The sequence below is a fragment of the Anolis sagrei genome, chromosome 4 (assembly GCF_037176765.1).
Source record: "Anolis sagrei isolate rAnoSag1 chromosome 4, rAnoSag1.mat, whole genome shotgun sequence".
NCBI lineage: Eukaryota > Metazoa > Chordata > Lepidosauria > Squamata > Dactyloidae > Anolis > Anolis sagrei.
Window position 1 is genome coordinate 222,157,274 of NC_090024.1, and position 18,773 is coordinate 222,176,046.

The following is an 18,773-nucleotide window of genomic DNA, read 5'->3' on the forward strand; positions in this document are numbered from 1 at the left end:
TCTAGCCTAGCAAACCTTTTGTATCATTACCCCAATACCCTCATGCATATGGGATATATTGAGTATGGTTATCAGATCATGATATGAATAAGCTACATGCCTGCTGCAACACCTTCCATGAACATGTTTTCAAGCACTACAAAAGTAAAACTGTTTAGGGACCTCTCCAGAGTTCACTTTCCTGACCCCACTATGCGCAATGAACTTCTAAGCACCACACTCTACTGAAAACCCACTAACCACTATATATCATACTTGTCCCTGGTTTCCACCCATAATACACAAGATCTTTTGCTTCCAGTCAAGCCTGCTGATACAACCACATCTCCCCAGACTCCTCAGGACAGAGACTCCTGGATTTACAACAGGCATTCTTCAAACTACCATACCCACCCAAGAAAGTGAAACAAATCCAGAAGGCAGAATTAATACATAGAAACTATATATTACAAGACAAAGAAGTAGTGCACAATGACGGAACATCCTGTGTTGTCACCTACAATCCCCAGCTGAGACCACTCAAATACATCATCAAGGAGGAACTTTCTCACAAGATTTGGGAGACAGGGCTTTATTGACCTATAGATTTTAAACTACTACTCATTCTCAACAGGATACATAACATAATAAAGGAACAAGACACTGCCATCAACAAAGTTGCTAAACCTGTCCCCACATTTATGCTGGGAACAATATTACAGGGACCAGTAACATCACCTACAGAACTGGTGGTAGTGCATTTGCTTGCTTGTCCTCCAATGTAATCTATGTTATCCTATGGTAGTAATGCACACTGAACCCTACATTGGACAAACAGTGCAGTCTTTATGCAAGAAGATTAATTGGACATTAGAAATTGCGGTACTCAAAAACCAGTTACAGGATATTTCAACCATCCTGAACACGGAGTAAGCAATTTACAGTTCTTGAACAAGGAAATTACAAATGAAGACTAGAAAGAGAAGCAGCTGGACGGAAATACCGTATATCCAGAAATTCTACCATGTTCACAGAGAAATGAAGACAATGGCTCAATGGTGTATTACTGAAATTTTCTGAATGATCAGGAAACATATACAGGTCTCGCCAAAAAGATGCACCACAAGATGCAGAGCTAGCCTTAAGAAATGGGGCTATAAATTGGAGTCCATGACATGTGAGTGTGGAGAAGAGCAAACCATAGACCATCTACTACAATGCAACCTGAGCCCTGCCACATGCACAATGGAAGACCTTCTCACAGTGACATCAGAGGCACTCCAAGTGGCCAGCTTCTGATCAAAGGACATTTAGCATAATACCAAGTTCTTTTTTTTAAAAAAACTTTGTGTTTTTAAATGCCTTTTAACTGTACCTTCAACTTGCTTCTGACATAATAAATAAATAAATAAATAAATAAATAAATAAGGCAAAATAAATGACACAAAGTCAAGGGTGATACTTTCCCAATCTCAGTATTATCAGAGCTTGGAAAAAAATGCCTTTGTTGGACCACAACACCCCTAATATTTTTGGGCACTTCCCCCCATTATGACTTCTGGGAGTTGTCCAAAAAAGTAACTCTTCTGAACGTTGGTTATTCCACAACTCATGCATCCTTTTTAAAAAATAAATCTTGGCAACAAGATATCACATAGCTCAAAATTCATGTGAGGCCAAACAGGGTACTTATGATTACTATTATCATCGTCAGAAAGATGCTTGGCATGCATCTTTGCCCAGATTTCTCAGTTTGCCTCCAGCAAAATCTGTGTTAGAAAGCCTACCCTTCTGAGCCAACTGGTTATTCAGGTTTTGCTACAAAATTAATAAATGCTAATGTTAAACGTTTGAAATTCAAGTCATAAACATCCCACCTGCAAATAGTCTGCTCTTATTTTGTCATGTTAAGAGAGTGAAACTGAGAAAGCAAACCCCGTGTTTTTTTGCTAGCTGTTGATTCCAGAAGAAGGTGAGTTCATTGGGAGGCAAATGCCTGGGGAAGGGTGTGTGCGCAGCGGCCAGGCGGTGATGCCGACTGATGCTGGTTCTGAGTCCCTGCAGCAATTTTCCCTAATCTAGTAACCTCTAGATAGCTGAATTTCTTTTTCCATTCGTTCTGTTGGCTGGTAATGATGAGAGTTATAGCTCAACACTTCTGAAAGACTCTTGGTTGGGGGAATCTCCTCTTGCACCTTATGCACCAATCAGATTATCTGCAGAATTTGGGAAAGTTACTTTGTGATACTGTGATGTCTAGACAGAACCTCTTAGCAGCATGGCCAAAGGTCCCCAAAATAATTTTTTCCAGGCTCAAGTTTCAGAGCATGAGTTATTCTGATTGGCTCAACACCTCCTTTTCCTGGGTCTCTTCAGTCATTTTTACATAATTAAAGAAGACAGGCCTGGGTGTGAGGTCATCAGACTCAGTCTCTTCATTTTAGTACACTTGGTTGGCTGCTGCTTGTATAGGATGCTGGTTTAAGACAGGGATCGGAATCTGGTGGACCTGCATGTGTTGAAGTGCAGGTTCCAACAGCCTTAGCCAGTATAACCAGTGATGACGAATGCTGACAGTGTATGGAGTTGGTTGGGGGTGATCTTGGTTAAGATATACACAGAATTATGGTAATAGAATGCTGCCCCCTCATCCAAATTCTTTAATGAAATTTTACTTTGGAGACATGGGAAATGGACATCTGGGTTTTTATGTGAACAAGAAACCCTGGGAAACTACATTTCCTTATGTCTTAGGATTGCTTGAGGCCTCTTAATGCAACAGCCGCCCTTCTCATAGGGCCCTTCCACACAGCCACGTTACCCAGAATATCAAGGCGGATAATCCACAATATATACTTTGAACTGGATTATCTGAATCTACATTACCATTTAATCCAGTTCAGTGTGGATTTTATACAGCTGTGTGGAAGGGGCCATAGCCGTTGTTACTGCCAGATAAGATTCAGGAGGAAACAAAAAAATTAGGAACTGAGGCATTGGGGAATTGCTAGTAGCAATGCCAAGTTAATTAGGAGTGAGTCCATATATTAAGAAACATCCAGTTCAGCTTGCATTTGACCCAGAAGTTGGAACAGAAGGCATTGTGCACTATACTCACAATTATAGAACTGTGGTTGCATATTAGCAACTTTGACTTCTAAAAGGGAAAAGGAAGGTCATAACTTCAAGAAACTTTAAGAAACCAAAGACCAACTGAAGTTCACACTCTATTTTTCCCAGCAAAATGTCAACCCAACAGCAACACCACTAAAATTCTAGCACAAGAATTGCTCTAGTGTATCAAAATGTAAAGCCAGCTGCATATCAGTTGGATGGGATGGCTTAGCCTTTCCATGCTGCCAATGTAGAACATCTGCAGAGAAAAATCCACAGAAAATTCATGCTTTATGAAAAATCCTGAACTTTGTGAGGCAACAAAAATAGAGTGTATGCAATTAACGAGATGTTGAATGGTAAATCAAAACTTAATCTCATTGATTCAGTAGGTGTAATGTAGTTGGGACTAACAATTGGATTTTGGCTGGAGCCTCCCATGTGGTTTTCATTTACCAGCAACAAAGACTTCTTTTTATATTTAGGGGGTGGCCATAACTTGCACTCAGTAAAATAACTCTATGGCCACACGCAGTGGCTGAACCACTTTCATAATTCAGGCTGTGCATGTTGCAACATATGCTATCTCCTGTAGCCTCATCTTCCAATAGTGGAAAAATCCTGCATGAAATACTGATGACAGTGTTCTCTGCACAACCTGGGTGGTGATGCATCTTACTTTAAACAGGACACACCTCTGATTGAAAGTGGCTTTGAAGTTGCCCATCTACAGTTAGCAGACGGAATAGGCCATCTCATTACACTCATTTCCATTATGGTGACAGGTATTGTATTTTGGTATAAATTAGTCTATGCAAATGTTATGTAGATTGGTGCCCTCTTTTGTCCTCTTTTTTTGTGTGTGATTTTTTAAATTATTGCATGAGTGGTCATCCTATAAACATCTTCTCAACAATACTCCCTAGGCCATCCAGGCAACTACAATACCCAGTTTTGACTTGCTGATCACTGTCTAGTTATTTATATCACTGCGGTTAACAAGTGGATGTAGGAGGGAATGCAACACTGAAATAACTTTAACTTACAGTTTGTATTGTGGTTTTTGCCTTGCATTGTGCGTTGGCACATAACACTTCCCCAATGCAGAGCCTAATAGGTAAGTCAGAGAACTGATATCTTATATTTGATAAAACACTGCTTAAAAACAGACAGCCAGAAGTTAAAGTAAAGTCAAAAATAAAGGTATGTGCAACAACCAGCAGCCCTTCAAGTTTTAGCAAGGTTTTCAAACTTTAAGAATTCATCTAAATGTTGCAAAATCATAAAGCAGCCCAAGCAGAAGACTTCTGCAATCAAGTTCTGCACTGGCACCTCCTTGTGTTCAAGGAATTTTTGGGACTGTTGCATATGTGAAGGTGAAAACTGGAGGAAGGAACAGCAACGATTTAAGATATGCAGACAACACCATATTATTAACAAAAGATAGCAAAGACTTGGAACGAGAACTGAAGAAAGTCAAGGAGGAAAATGCAAAGGCATTAAGTAAACTAAAATAATTTAGTTTATTATTTTAGGAGGAAAATGCAAAGGCATTAAGTAAACTAAAATAATGACCACAGGTGAGTTATATAACTTACATAAGTCAGTAATGAAGACATGGAAATAGTCAAAGATTTTGTATATATTGGCTCAGGCATTAATCGGAGTGGAGACTGCAGTGAAGAAATCAGAGCTGGAAGGGCAGCTATGAAATAACGGCATACATTTTGAAATGTAAAGATGTATCATTGAGTATCAAGATTAGGATTCCCTATGCCTTACTATTCCAATTTCTAGGTATCGTTGTGAAAGCTGTATGTAAGGAAAGCTGACAGGAAAAGAATAAAATCATTTGATTTGATTTGCTGGAGGAGAGGTCTGTGGATACCCTGGACTGCTAAAAGAGAAATGAATGGGTCCTAGATCAAATCAAGTGTAATTTCTTTCCTAGATGCCAAGGTGATAAGGTTGAGACTTAAGTAAGAAGTCACAATACTGCTTGGCAAAGTAGCAGTAGAAGAAGTTGTGCAGTACTCTACAAAAATGCAAATAACTCTTCTAATAGACCAACCCCATTTGCAGTCAGTCTGACAGATTATACAGCCCCTGTCACCAAAGATGACCTGCAGCTATATGCTAAAGCATCCTCCCAAGACACTTGTGTTTTGAAACATATACTCGATCAAAGCAGTCCAAACTCACCCATCATGAGAAATGTGCTTGTTAAATTGCTAATCTGCCTGTTAAATTACTTGACTCAGAGCAGCCTTCTGGAGATCAATTTAGCATTATCGCACAGGCTGAGATTGCACTGACAGCTGTTTGACGACGATTATAGCGAAGTGATGACTTGCATATGTCATCACAACGTCGGCTTCACAGACAGAACTTTTCATATCGACAGCACAGTGCTTTCCAGCAGTGGCTGTCCACATGCTCAGCTTAGGCCTGATTGACATGTGTGTGTGGATTGCTGACAGCTGAACACATAAGGTAACAAGGTCCTCACCTTGATGTCTTTTCAGTGCTCCAGAAATCAAGATAGGACATAGCTATTGTGTTTCCTACACATTCATTTCACATTCCTCCCCCTCCCCTACATTTTACAATATCTACATTTTACAATGAATGCAGTTTGACACTACTTTAACTGCTATGGCTCCATGCTATGATATTGTGTAAGTTGTAGGTGTACAACATCTTCAGTTTTGTTTGCCAAAGAATGCTGGTGTCTTACCTAACTACAGGTCCCATGATTCTGTATCATTGAGCCATGGCAGTTAAAGTGGTGTCAAACTACATTCATTCTAGAGTGTAGCTGCACCCTGAAATATGCCCACAATGCCAAATTTATGTAGTGTGAAAGAGCATCAGGTGATCCGTGTGTCTTCCTGGCTTACTGTCCAGGTGCCAACAAATGAACAAATTTAGGGTTCTTGTGTGTGTGTGTGTGTGTGTGTGTGTGTGTATGTGTCTGCCTTCAAGTCATGTTTTGACTTGTGGCAACCCTGTGAATTTCATAGGGTTTTCTTAGGCAAGGAATACCTAAAGATGCTTTTGCCAGTTCCTTCCTCTGAATATAGTGTCTCCCATTCAAGTACTAATCAGGCCAAACCCTGCTTAGCTTCCACAATTCGATGGGATCTGGTTCCTCAGGGCTATTTATACCTTCAGAGATACTTTGTTTCCAGATAAATGGTTCTTCAAGAAAAGGACTGCGTAGATAGCTCAAGTTTAAAGTAGAGGCATTCTACACACAGGATCAAATAATCTTGATCTTAAGATGGAAGGTGAGCCAAGGTATTGAACATTTGAGTTTGGAAAAAATGTACAGTCATATCTCCATCCCTGTGGATTCTTTGTGGATTCAACTATCTGAAGCCTGAGAAATTGTATATAATGGGACTTGAGCATCCATGAATTTTGGTATCCATGGTGGGTGCTGGAACTAAACGCTGGCAGATACCAAGGGCTTACTGTATTTTAAAATAATGATGAAAAGCACAACTCCTTTATCTCAAAAGCATCCACGTTAAAAAAGCGCATGTTTCAGGAGCGCATGCTTTCTGGGGTGGGTTGTCCACAGGTTCTCTTGGGACTAGCCCGAGAGAATGTGGGGAGGCCCTACCCCTCCTCCCACCAAGGCCCCAGCCCCTTTAGAAAAGTTTTTTAAAACTTACTAGCCTGCAGTATTCCCTCCATGCAACTCTCCCAGCACATAGAAATGATGCGCCAGGAGAGCGGGGGGGGGGGGGGGGGGAGTGATTTTGTACATGCTGGGAGAGCTGCAGAGAGGGAATACTGCAGGCTGATAAGCGTTTTTCCCCCTTTTCTAAAAGGTCTGGGGGCTTGGGGGATGGGGTGGGTATTCCCACAGATTATTGGGCTTATTTCCAAAAAGGCACAGAATAAATGCACTAACAAATTAATTCACTACAAACCAGGGTATCGAATTATTGCAGGACTTCCCAGAACGTCATCTGAACAGCCCCTTTTGTATTGTGGAAGTTTCTGCAATAAAGGGGCTGTCTGGATGGGCCCTAGGTCAGCGCTTAGCCTTTCTTCTCAAGTCCTGAGATCAAAGAGAAGGAATCTCAGTGCTAAGAGTACTGTCTTGAAAATTATCTCTCTCTCTCTCTCTGTGTATGTGTGTGTGTGTGTGTGTGTGTGTGTGTGTGTATATATATATATATATATATATATATATATATATATACATATATACACACATACATACATACACATATATATTGTGTGTGTGTGTGTGTGTGTGTTAGACTTGGTGTTATTTATTTGAATTGTAAACTTTGTGCAACCGTAGTTTATACTTACTTAATGCATCATGAAGGAGCCATTCCTAGCTCTCTACTATAGGCCTTGAATCTCAGGGACTGAGATAGTCCTGACCTTAAAACTTTACAAGTAACACAGATGTCATGATCTCATCTATAAAGGAACAGAATCCAAACTGTGTCCTCACAATTACACTGATTTGTGGAACATTCTAAGCCTAGATTAGTACAGGGAGAGCTGAATTATTGGAGTTTTTCTAAAGACTTTTATCTACCCACGTAAATTAGATTGTTGCATCTTTATTGTTTTGGTGATTAATAGCTATTAGGGATTGTTATTTCTATTTCTAATAAGAACCATCACATGCTTATGCTTTTCAGCATGTGTATACATGTGTGCACATGCACACACACAAACACACAAAGAAAAGTGTCTCCTTGCCATAAATAAGGTTGTGCATTCTTTCTTTTTCTCTTTCTCTCGTTCTACGTGTGGGAGTTGATGGCATCAGCTTTGTGAAATCCCAGCACATGCCAAGAACAGCTGGAGAAGTTTAAACAAGTTCTGGGTGAGGTGAGTTTCATGGGCTGGGCAGGGACTGAAATTTGCAGAGCGACTGTGGCTACTTGCCATCCAAGGAGTATCGAGCACAGCATGCCGGGCCTCTCCGCTCAAATGACAGATTCACAGTGGAAAAACAAAACAAACAAACAGTTGCATCCCTCCTCCCCCTGCCCAGTGTAAACATGTTGTAAGATTTCAATGAAAAGTCATGCAGTATTTGGCTTCTAGGTCTTTACTAACAACCCCACTAGTTTTTTCCACCCAAGTATGTCTGGATCCTCAATGGTTCAATAGGAAGAATTGCTCCTGATCTCTCGCAAGCTACAGAACCCAGTGTTGACCAGAAAAGATATCACTCTTTGCTTCTTGAATCTCACAATCTTTCTAGTATCTTAGGTTTTTTACATGCTAATTGAAGAATCAGACAAAACTATTTTGGCTCAAGCTGTTAGGGTATATTTGCACTGTAAAAATAATGAAATTTGAGTCCACTGTTAATACCATGGCTCAATGCTATGGAATCAAGGGATTTGTGATTTTACAAGGTCTTTAGCTTTTTATGCACCAAACTACGAGTCCCAAGATTCCATAGTATTAAGCCATAGTAGTTAAAGTGATGTGAAACTGCAACAGTGAAGATGCACCCTTAGGACTTCAACAGATGCATTGTAGAAAGGAGAGGGAGGAGATTGTCTTCATAACAAAGCATATCATCCTTTTCCATTTTAAAAAAACCATAATTTTGTTTTACAAATCCCATCAGACGCATTATGTTCTCCCATTCTGTCCTGTGTTCTGAACCATCGCATGAGCGAGTGCAATCCTCGCACTCTGCAGTCTTTTTTTTAAATCAGAGAAAATGTCAATATCGAAAGTCAAGATTACCAAGATTGCTATGGACCTCATCCCATTTGGTTGGGAGGGGAAGCAGTGCAATTTTAAACGCCTTTGTCATGAGTTGTCTTTCCCAAGCCTTCCTTCCTTGGAGGCTTTTAAACAGAAGCTGGATGGCCATCTGTTAGGGGTACTTTGATTGTTCTTTTACTCCATCGCAAGGTGTTGGACTAAATAGACCATGTGGTCTCTTCCAACTCTATGATTCTATGATTATACTAGTGCTATCATAAGCCACTTTAATAATAATAATAATAATAATAATAATAATAATAATAATAATACTTTATACCCTGCCACCATCTCCCCAAGGGGACTCGGGGTGGCTTACATGAGGCCAAGCCCCAGCAATAATACATCAGTAAAAACAACACAAGCCAAACAAAATAAAATATATACAAAATATTGTAAATAACATATAAGCGATAACACAAGAAATTTTAAACACAAGAATCCAACACTGTGGGCAGGGCCAAAAGTAATAGATTAAAAATTTAAAACACTGGGTGTGAGCACAGATGGAGTATGTCTAAGCAGGGGATTTTTAAGAGGGTAATATAGGATAATTACTGCAACGGGTAGATAAAGTGCTTCAGAGGACATATTGCAGAATGTTGGTCAGATCAGGGTGTTGTTTCCTTTATTCAGGGAAGGCCCATTGGAACAGCCAAGTTTTCAAGCTCCTCCTAAAGACTGCCAATGTGGGGGCTTGCCTGATATCCTTGGGGAGTGAGTTCCAGAGTCGAGGGGCCACCATAGAGAAGGCCCTCTCCCTCGTCCCCACCAGTCACGCCTGCGAAGGGGGCAGAAGCGAGAGCAGGGCCTCTCCCGATGATCAAAGAGATCACGTGGGTTCACCATAATCCCTTCTACCCCCTCCATTGTTATTATAAACCATTTTGTCATGATTCCCTCCTTCTAGGATTTCCTTCTCTCCATTATACCATTGTTAGATTAATAAAACTAGCAATAGCCCAATTTTAAAAGCCTATATTACTATGAAGGAGAAAATGCAGCAAAAGTGGTGATATCTTACAATAGTGCTATTCCTTAGGATTACATTAATTAAAAAAATACTCTTCTAGGCTCATACAGAAGGATTTTGTGTGAAACAGTGGTTCTCAACCTGTGGGTCCCTAGATGTTTTGACCTTCAACTCCCAGAAATCCTAACAGCTGGTAAACTGGCTGGGATTTCTGGGAGTTGTAGGCCAAAACACCTGTTGTAAAAGAAGTGGCGCATAGGAGACCATCCATAGGAATGCCCATTCCTCCATATCACTGAAATGATTCAACATGAGCAAATTGGACAGATCCCATCCCATGTGTTTTTAATCACTTTCTGTCATTTACAGGTGCATCAGGAATTCAGAAGATGGTTTCTCCCTGTCTCTCTCACTCCCCCCATCCCCCCCCCCCACACTTTTACTGCATTTCAGGGATTAAGTGCAGTGGATGACATCATGTGAAGAGCTCTGTGACACTTCGCAGACAGTAGCATCAAAATCAATATATGGGAAACCATTTGTGACTCTGCAAGTTCAGTGAGACTAAAGATCTCATCAGATGCAAGTCCTCCCCAGTTTCCACACACTTCTAAGACATTTCAGGGACAAAGTTCAATTGATGACAACCGGGTGTAGTTTTACATCCATGGCACTTGTCCCTGAAATGTCTTAGAAGTGTGTGGAAATGGGGAAGGACTTGTGTCTGATGAGATCTTTAGCCTCACTGAACTTGCAGAATCACAAATGGGTTCTCATACATAGATTGTGATGCTACTGTCTAGAACTCTCAGTTTCATTTATTGGATTAATTGATTTCTATGCCACTTCTCACAGAATCATTCACACCTACACAGAAGGAGGCTCCTATTTTGGGAATTTAATGGTCTCAATTTGGCCTTGTCTTTGTGGAACTGAAATACTTAGTTTCACTAATCCACATAAGTGCTGCTTGAAACATTTTTTTGCCTTCTACTCAAGTGTGCCCTTCTTTTTTGGAACTGACCAATCAGGAACAAACATCTAAAACCCAGGAACAAACCCAGATAAAAAAAAATTCCTGTGATTTCCAACTGCAGGTTCAAACAGACATGCAAAGATCTGCGTATTCCGCACCTGGAAATCTCACGGTTGTTTTTGTTTTGTTTTTGTTTTGTTTTTTGCTGTTTATAGTGATTGCTTCCGCATTTACAGGAAATGGCATCTGGCCAACCTTCTGTTTGCTGTGGAAGCTCCTGGGATAAAGATACTGTCTGGATGGGCCCAAGGATTGGTGCTAAAGTTTCAGTGGAAACATGTTTTCCCTATGATAACTATTTCAGAAGTGAATATTCCTTCCGAGGGGTAGATTTCTCTCACTTCTTGTTGTCTTACCCCCATTCTTAACTATGAGGCATTTGTAAATCAGGTGTTTGTAATATGGGTACTGCCTGTATAACTCTTAGCATTCCGCCACCAGCATGACTACTCACCATGGTAGATTCTGAGAACTGTAGTTTAAAAAAAAAAAAACACTTTTCTGAACAGTGGTCAAATTAGATGTGAAGTGGCTAATCTTTTGATCATGACAGCTGCTTTGAAGATCTAGGTTGTGATGCTGGAAGATAGATGTGTACAGATAAAAGATAAGTTTTTGGCCCTTGATTGAAAGCTTCCATTAACAAGATTTGGCCCTTCAAATCTTGTTTGCCAAACTTCTTGCCAAACTTCTTCCTTTTATCTATTGCAGGCAGTTTTTCCTAAGCTAGAGGTCTCTGGGTTTCATATCACAGTGCTCATCATGCAAGTCAGTAATAGTGAAAACTGCAATCTTACACATCTGAAGACATAGAAAAAATTCAGCTCTACCAAATATTTAAGAATCAGATTAAGAACTTGGAAAAGTTATCTCTTGTACTACAACTCCCAGAATCCTGCCACGACCATGACTATTGGCTATGGAGATCAGCTCTAAAATTGGAGAGCAGTCATTTGATCTAGGGATCTCTAGGGGCAATTTGACAACATTTGCAAAAAGGATTTCAAGAAGTTTTTTAGTTCATGCCAATTTAAAACTCATATTGGCTAAGAAATAGTTGCTTCCCAAGATGACTTTATGAAGTGAGTGTGTGGGTAGCTGAGCAACCTGTCTGGCTGTAAAAAAGCAGTCCTTTTTCCAGAGCCTGTTCCCTCTTGCAGGCCTGACACAGCTGCCAATATCTGAAGTGATGAAGAGTGAATTATTGCTTTCTACTGGTGATTTATATCCACAAAAGCTGATACAAAAATAAAACAAGTTAGTCTTAAAGGCACTACTACATTCCTTTCCCCCTCCTCTTCTGCAAAGCCCTGTAACGCTCTGGTCCAGCTTACCTGTCCAAATGTATCTCCCTCTATGTCCCACCTTGAAGTTTAAGATCTTTTGGGGAGGTCCTGCTCTCGGCCCTGCCTTTGGAGCAAACGCGCTTGGCAGGGATGAGGGACAGTGCCTTCTCGGTGGTGGCGCCCTGCCCGTGGAACTCGCTCCCCAGCAAAATCAAGTCAACAACATCCTTCCTTGCCTTCAGGAGGAAATGGAAAACGTGGTTATGGGACTAGGCCTTTGGGTAGCTGGCAGATAATTGACAATGGTAATGATGATAATGTTAAGGAAAATGGACTATAGACAGGCTTCCAATTGTGTTGTGCTCGCTGAATATGTTTCTATATAAGGCTAGACAACCAGTATTATTGTACTTTTTTTATTAATGTACTTTTTATTTTAAAACTAATTTTAAAATTAATTTACTGTGTTCTTATATGTAATAACTGTATGTATTATTTATATGTAATGGCATCGAATTGTGCTGGATGTAAGATGCCCTGAGCCTCCCCCCCCCCCGGGGAGGGGAGTTGAGAAGGGCAGGGGTACAAATAAATTAAATAAATTCATCCTTCTTATTATAATGAAGGCATGATGTTATCAGTGATTCTTCACTGATTTGGTTAAAATATTCTCTCGAGGACTCTCTAGAGACCTCACCGATGGTGTAGGACTCCTGTTTCCATGATGTGGGAGGCCATCACTTAACATAAGAGCACTTCCAGTGGGACACATGGAGCTCCGTTTCTGCAGTGCATGAAAATGGAGCCCTACACCCATCCTCAGGAGTTGGGTGTTACCTGACTTTAAACAGTCTTAAGACAGGAGAAGGCGGGGGAAAGACGGGTAAGGACGTGGGATGGCTGGCCATCCCTCAAGGCTGGGAAAAAATGGAGGGAACGGAGTAAGATGGTTTCCCCTTCTTTCCCTTGTTTTCCCCAGTTCCATCTGCTTAAGTCCTGAGCCTCCAGTACAACTCCATGGCCAGCAAATGTGGAAAGCGGAGTGTAATAAAATGTGTCACTGCAAACATCTGTAATCCCAGCCAAGTATAAAATGTTTGTTAAGGAGGAGGGAAGGAGAGAGGGAGACTAAGCTACAATGGCAAGCAGCATCATATACACTAGAACAAAAGCCAAAAGTAAAGAAGGGACATACCCAGATGTATATTGGATGGTGCAATCATAGTGTCACTTAACAAGAATCTGGCCTTTGATCTGTTCTTAAAATGAATGATATACCCTTGTTGATGCTTAATGACATAACCAGGACCTTTCCATGTAACCCAACAGGGTTTATCCCTAGATCCTTGGTTCTGTCTCTGAGATTTGGTACTAATTTGGCACAGATACTGCCAAACAATAGTTTCTTGAGAAATGGGGCATGGCTATTTGGGCAAATCCAGAGGGACTACAAGAAATCTAGGTTTCTCGTTGAAGTTCTCCACTTTTGATAAAGGGGAAAAAATGAGGCAGAGTTAGCTCCTCCAGTCATAGGAGAACCATAATGGGAAAAAGTGCATCCGCTGGATGGTTATTAAATGTTAGGAGTCACAAATACACAAAAGTACTCACCCAGTTACATTGCCCCTGGTGTGAGGCAGCTCTGGAAATTTCACTTTGTTGGTTCAAATTTGTCAGTGCCACTCAACGCCCAAGCAAACCTTCAGGGTTTGGTTGCTATCCAAACAGCTGTATCCCAATGGCACAGGGCTTAGTTCATGAACCAGACCCTCAAGGATTCTCACAATCCTAATTGTTGTTGTCATAATTAAAAACAAAACACTAATAAAACCCAATAAAAATGGAGGTGCTTTGAAAACTAGACAAGACACGCTCCCTGCCCTGAAGAACTTAGCAGCTAAATAGGCCCAAGCAATGAAATATAAGATGAGATAGCAAGCCACAACTGAGGAGAAAATTGAAAAAAGGGTGACACTCCCGTAGAACAATTTCCTCTGGTTTATCATTGCTAAATGCTACTGGGAAACAATGTTTCAGGAGATCTTGGACAGTTTGGGCAGGAACGGAAACACAGCAGAACAGTAAAGGGTTGAACTGAAAGTTTAGGAAGCCGTGTTCCCGATATTGCGCCATGGCTTACTGGGGCACAGCAAAAGCCCTTCAGATTATTTAGACCAGGGTTTCTCAAACTTTTTCAGATTTGGAGCCCTTTTTGGAGCAAAAGTTTCTTGTGGAGTCCCAATAAATATAATATAATATAATATAATATAATTATATTAAATGTATAAATCAGGCATGGGCAAACTTTTTGACCAATGTGGACTTAAATAATATTTAACCCAGGGGCCATCCAGTCCAACCCCTTTCTTCCAGGCAGGAAAAGCACAACGAAAGCACCCCCAACAGATGACCATCCAGCCTTTGTAATCATCATCATCATCATCATCATCATCATAATCTTTATTTATATTTCACCACCATGTCCCAAAAGGGATTTGGGGTGGGTTACTAGGCACTACAAGTGTAGTATATAACATAAATGGTTCATGAATATAAAAACAATATCACATAAAAGTTATAAAAACAACCCCCTTTAACACATAAAATAAAACAAACAACAGTTTAAAATGCAGACCAACTGTAGCTAAAACTAACTGCTTTCAACTCACAACTAAAGTGCCAAAGTGTCATAGTAGTAGTAGTAGTAATAATAATAATAATAATTATAATAGCAGAAACTCCAGGGATCATTCAATCCAACCTCCTTCTGCAATGCAGGAAAATAAAGCACAACCAAAGCACCCTATGATCAGTGGGAGAGAAATAGGGTTTTGGAAGCAAGCAAGGCAGGGGGGAAAGGATCTGGGATGTTAATAAGATGAGGAAAAAAGCCTTTTGGCGGCAAGGAAGGCAGGTTGAAAAAGCTTTTGGTGGTGAGGGAGGCAGGGTAGGAGCAGGAAAGAGGAGGAAAGCTTTGGGGGGGGGGGGACGAGGGGAAGAAACCATGGAGCCCCAAGGGCTTTTTGGGAACCTCCGGTTTAGACTATAGCTCCCAGAGCCCTCACTTCTAATCCTAGTTGAACACATTCCTCTGGTTTTGCTTCTTTGAGACCCCATCTACACTATGATATAATCCAGTTTCACAATGCAGATTAATTGCACTGAACCGGATTATATGGCAGTGTAGAAATGCAATCAAGTCCAATCTACATTGTATGAATAGATTGGACTGACCATTATAATGCAGTTCAAACTGCATTCTATGGCAGTGTGGATCCAGTTGTAAGCCCCTTCTACTCTGCTCTATATCCCAGGATCTGATCTCAGACCAGTTCCACACAGGACTTTAACCCACGCCCAATTGAGTTTCTTAAACCTGATTGGGCATGGGTTACAGTCTGCACATCTTCCCTCCCCCCCCCCAAAACCTGCATTTTTTTGGAGGGTGGGGTGAGGGTGGGATGTCTGGATCTTCTGGCAGGGCATCTAGACACTTACAAAAACAACAGAAAAAAGCCTAAAAATTACTCACCTGGCCACCATTACCATGCTGCTGGAGCTCTCCTGGCATGTAGAAATGACACACAAGGTGAAGGGGGGGGGGAGTTCTCCTTGTAGCCCCTTCTGGTGCGTCATTTTTACATGCCAGGAGAGCTCCAGCAGTACGGCAATGGCAGAGATTCTTTTTTGGTTTTAAGGGTTTTGGGGGAGGGAGTTACAACCCTATGGATTTTCCAGGTTGATTGAACCCAGTAAACCTGAATGGGCTATGTGGATAGCTCCCCATAGAAGTCCCGGGACTTCAAAGGGTGCAATCCCCACAGACCCAGGTCTAATCCAGTACCTAATTAATTGAGGACAAAGCAAGCAGGGTTTTCCTGCTTTGGTTGCCCTGAGTCCCTTTGGGGAGAGGGAGAGGGTTAAAATAAAATTGTTATTATTATTATTATTATTATTATTATTATTAAAGTTATTATTGTCCCAAATTAATTAGGTTTTACCAGAGGTGTCATTTGGATGTCTTCGGTAAAAGTGTGTGAGCTTGTACCTTATGGGCCCTTTGTGGAAGGACCCCCAGATTTATCCTACAGTATATACCAGTAGAGACTCATATAATCCAGTTCAAAGCAGATAATCTGGGATCAGATCTTGGGATATAGGACAGTGTAGATCTAGCTTTAGATGCCCGAGAGCTTGAATGTGATTTTTTAAAAAACCATTTTTTACTTTGCAGTTTCTAGGGGGAAATGTTATATTTTCTAATGGTGGTTCTATACTACTTGCCATCATTTTATAGGGGGGAAAACTTGGGCGCGTGTGTGCATGTTGTAGAGCAAAACTCTTTCCCTCTGTAATTTTTTTGGCAGACTCTCTGAGTGTTTATATCCAGACTTTAAGTATGTGTAATGGATCTAACCAACTTTGTTTATTCCTCTGCATTTCACTTTTTTTTCTTTGTGGTCTCCCACGGGTTGAATTTATTTAATTAAGCTTCTGTCCTTCTTTCTCCAAGCAACAAAATTGAAGTGCAGACAGTCTCTGACCATGTTGCTTGGGGATTTACGGGAGTTGTAACCCAAACTTTCTGAAGAAAATCACGCTGCTAGCCAACTTTAGATCACAATCTATCTTGGTAGATCAGTAGAGTAGTCACTTACACAGTATCCACAAATTGTCTACACATATTTGTACATATGCTGATTCACATATCAGAGGAAAAGCAGAAGGAAATCAAGTAAATAATATTAAATATGTCCATACATTCAAATGGGGGATAGATAAAATTGTTGTGAAAAAAAGTTTTTGTGGATCGTTCACAACATGAGTTTTACTCCAGATGACTGTTTCATGAGTTCACATAAGTATGTATATGGGTGAAGTATGTTCTTTTATCCATAGAATGATTCCCATGTTTCTTTCTTTTTTAGTTATATTTGCCCTCCAGTTTTCACTCCAAGGTGGGGTTCACATGGCTCTCCTCCTCCTCCTCCGAATGGCCTAAAAGGTGCATCCAGCCTGAGGGTAGACTCACCCAGAAAGGCCTGGCATCAACACACTCTTGGATACGCCCAGTGCCAACTCTGACAACACCTTTTCTCAAAACAAAACAAAAGGCAAGCCATCCCTTTGGTCCTTTTGTCTTACCGTGCATGTGACAAAATGCCTGGACAAGCCGGGATCTCTTGGCCAGCAAAAATGGAACACCCTTCATCAATCAAAGTTCAAAGAAAGGATGAGACACTGATGTTCACAACTTGAAGGCTTCCCCCTACGCACCTTTTTGCCATGCACGCACACTTAAAGCCATGCACTTAAGCCCAGATTCTCAGAGATTTATCTCTAGGTTGGAGGGAATGCAAGTCAAGAAGCATGTTGTATGCTACTACCACTTTTCAGGTTTCGAAGAGATCCACTAGATCAGCTTGTCCAGTCTAATCCTGTCCACTTCTGTCCTTGAATGCAAAATAACTTGAAATTAACCACAGAGCTTGGTGATGTAGTCTATGATTTTACACTAGTGTTGAAAAGTAGAAGGGTTTTGAAATGTATGCAAATAAAATCCAGTATGCAAAAATCCATTTATATTTTTAAATATCAAGTTTCTAGCCCTCAAGCTAGGCTTTAATATGCACAGGCATGCCTGGAGTAGGGATGGGCATGTTTCTCAAGCCTGATCTAGTCAAGGATCTTTTTTTTTGTTTAACTGTCCAGATAATTCTTCCCCAATCCTATAATGGATTCCTCCACTGCACAGAAATTAGTATGGCTTTTTGAGTACATTTCCCCCTTAATATGTATATACATTAACTTAAATGCATTTTGCAGTACATACAGTCACTGAATAATGATTGTATTTCTAGGTTCTTGTGGGTTTTTTCGGGCTATAGAGCCATGTTCTAGAGGCATTTCTCCTGACGTTTCGCCTGCATCTATGGCAAGCATCCTCAGAGGTTGTGAGGTCTGTTAGGCTAGGAAAAGCCTAGAAAAAGTAGGCCCAGGAAGTTTGGCAGCCATTTTTGAAAGGGTGCCAGGGGAATCCATTCTAGGCTTTTCCTAGCCTAACAGACCTCACAACCTCTGAGGATGCTTGCCATAGATGCAGGCGAAACGTCAGGAGAAATGCCTCTAGAACATGGCTCTATAGCCCGAAAAAACCCACAAGAACCTAGTGATTCCAGCCATGAAAGCCTTCGACAATACATTGATTGTATTTCTGCTTTTTAGAAGTGTGCATATTTTACATGTGTGTAAACACTGAAAAGTTCACCCTCTTTCTTCCAGGGCAGTGGTTCCCAACCTTTTTTTTTTTTATCAGGGCCCACTTTGACCAGGGCCCACTTTGACCAGAGACCACTCTCCAATGTTAGTACCAAAAGAGTTGGGGCTGGTCAGCTCTGCAGAGAGGAGCGAAAATAAAATAAAATAAAATAAAATAAAGAGGAAGAAGGTTCATGGACCAGATTTTCATTCTCGTGGCCCACTGCTGGGCTGCGGCCCACAGGTTGAGAACCACTGTTTCAGGGAATGCACCACAACCTCAACATATACACATTTGACTGCAAATTGTATCTCAGTTTCAGGAATGGTAAACCCAATAAATTGGACACCAGTGATGGGGTTA

At 40.9% G+C, this 18,773-nt stretch overlaps 1 long non-coding RNA gene across 1 annotated transcript; it reads left to right on the plus strand.

Annotated features, from left to right (window-relative positions):
- Positions 1-1,862: 1,862 nt before the first annotated feature.
- Positions 1,863-18,001, plus strand: LOC132772587 (uncharacterized). Its single transcript, XR_009631225.2, has 3 exons — positions 1,863-1,951; positions 7,885-7,959; positions 17,080-18,001. It is a non-coding gene; the product is annotated as an uncharacterized lncRNA (long non-coding RNA).
- The last annotated feature ends 772 nt before the right edge of the window (positions 18,002-18,773 follow it).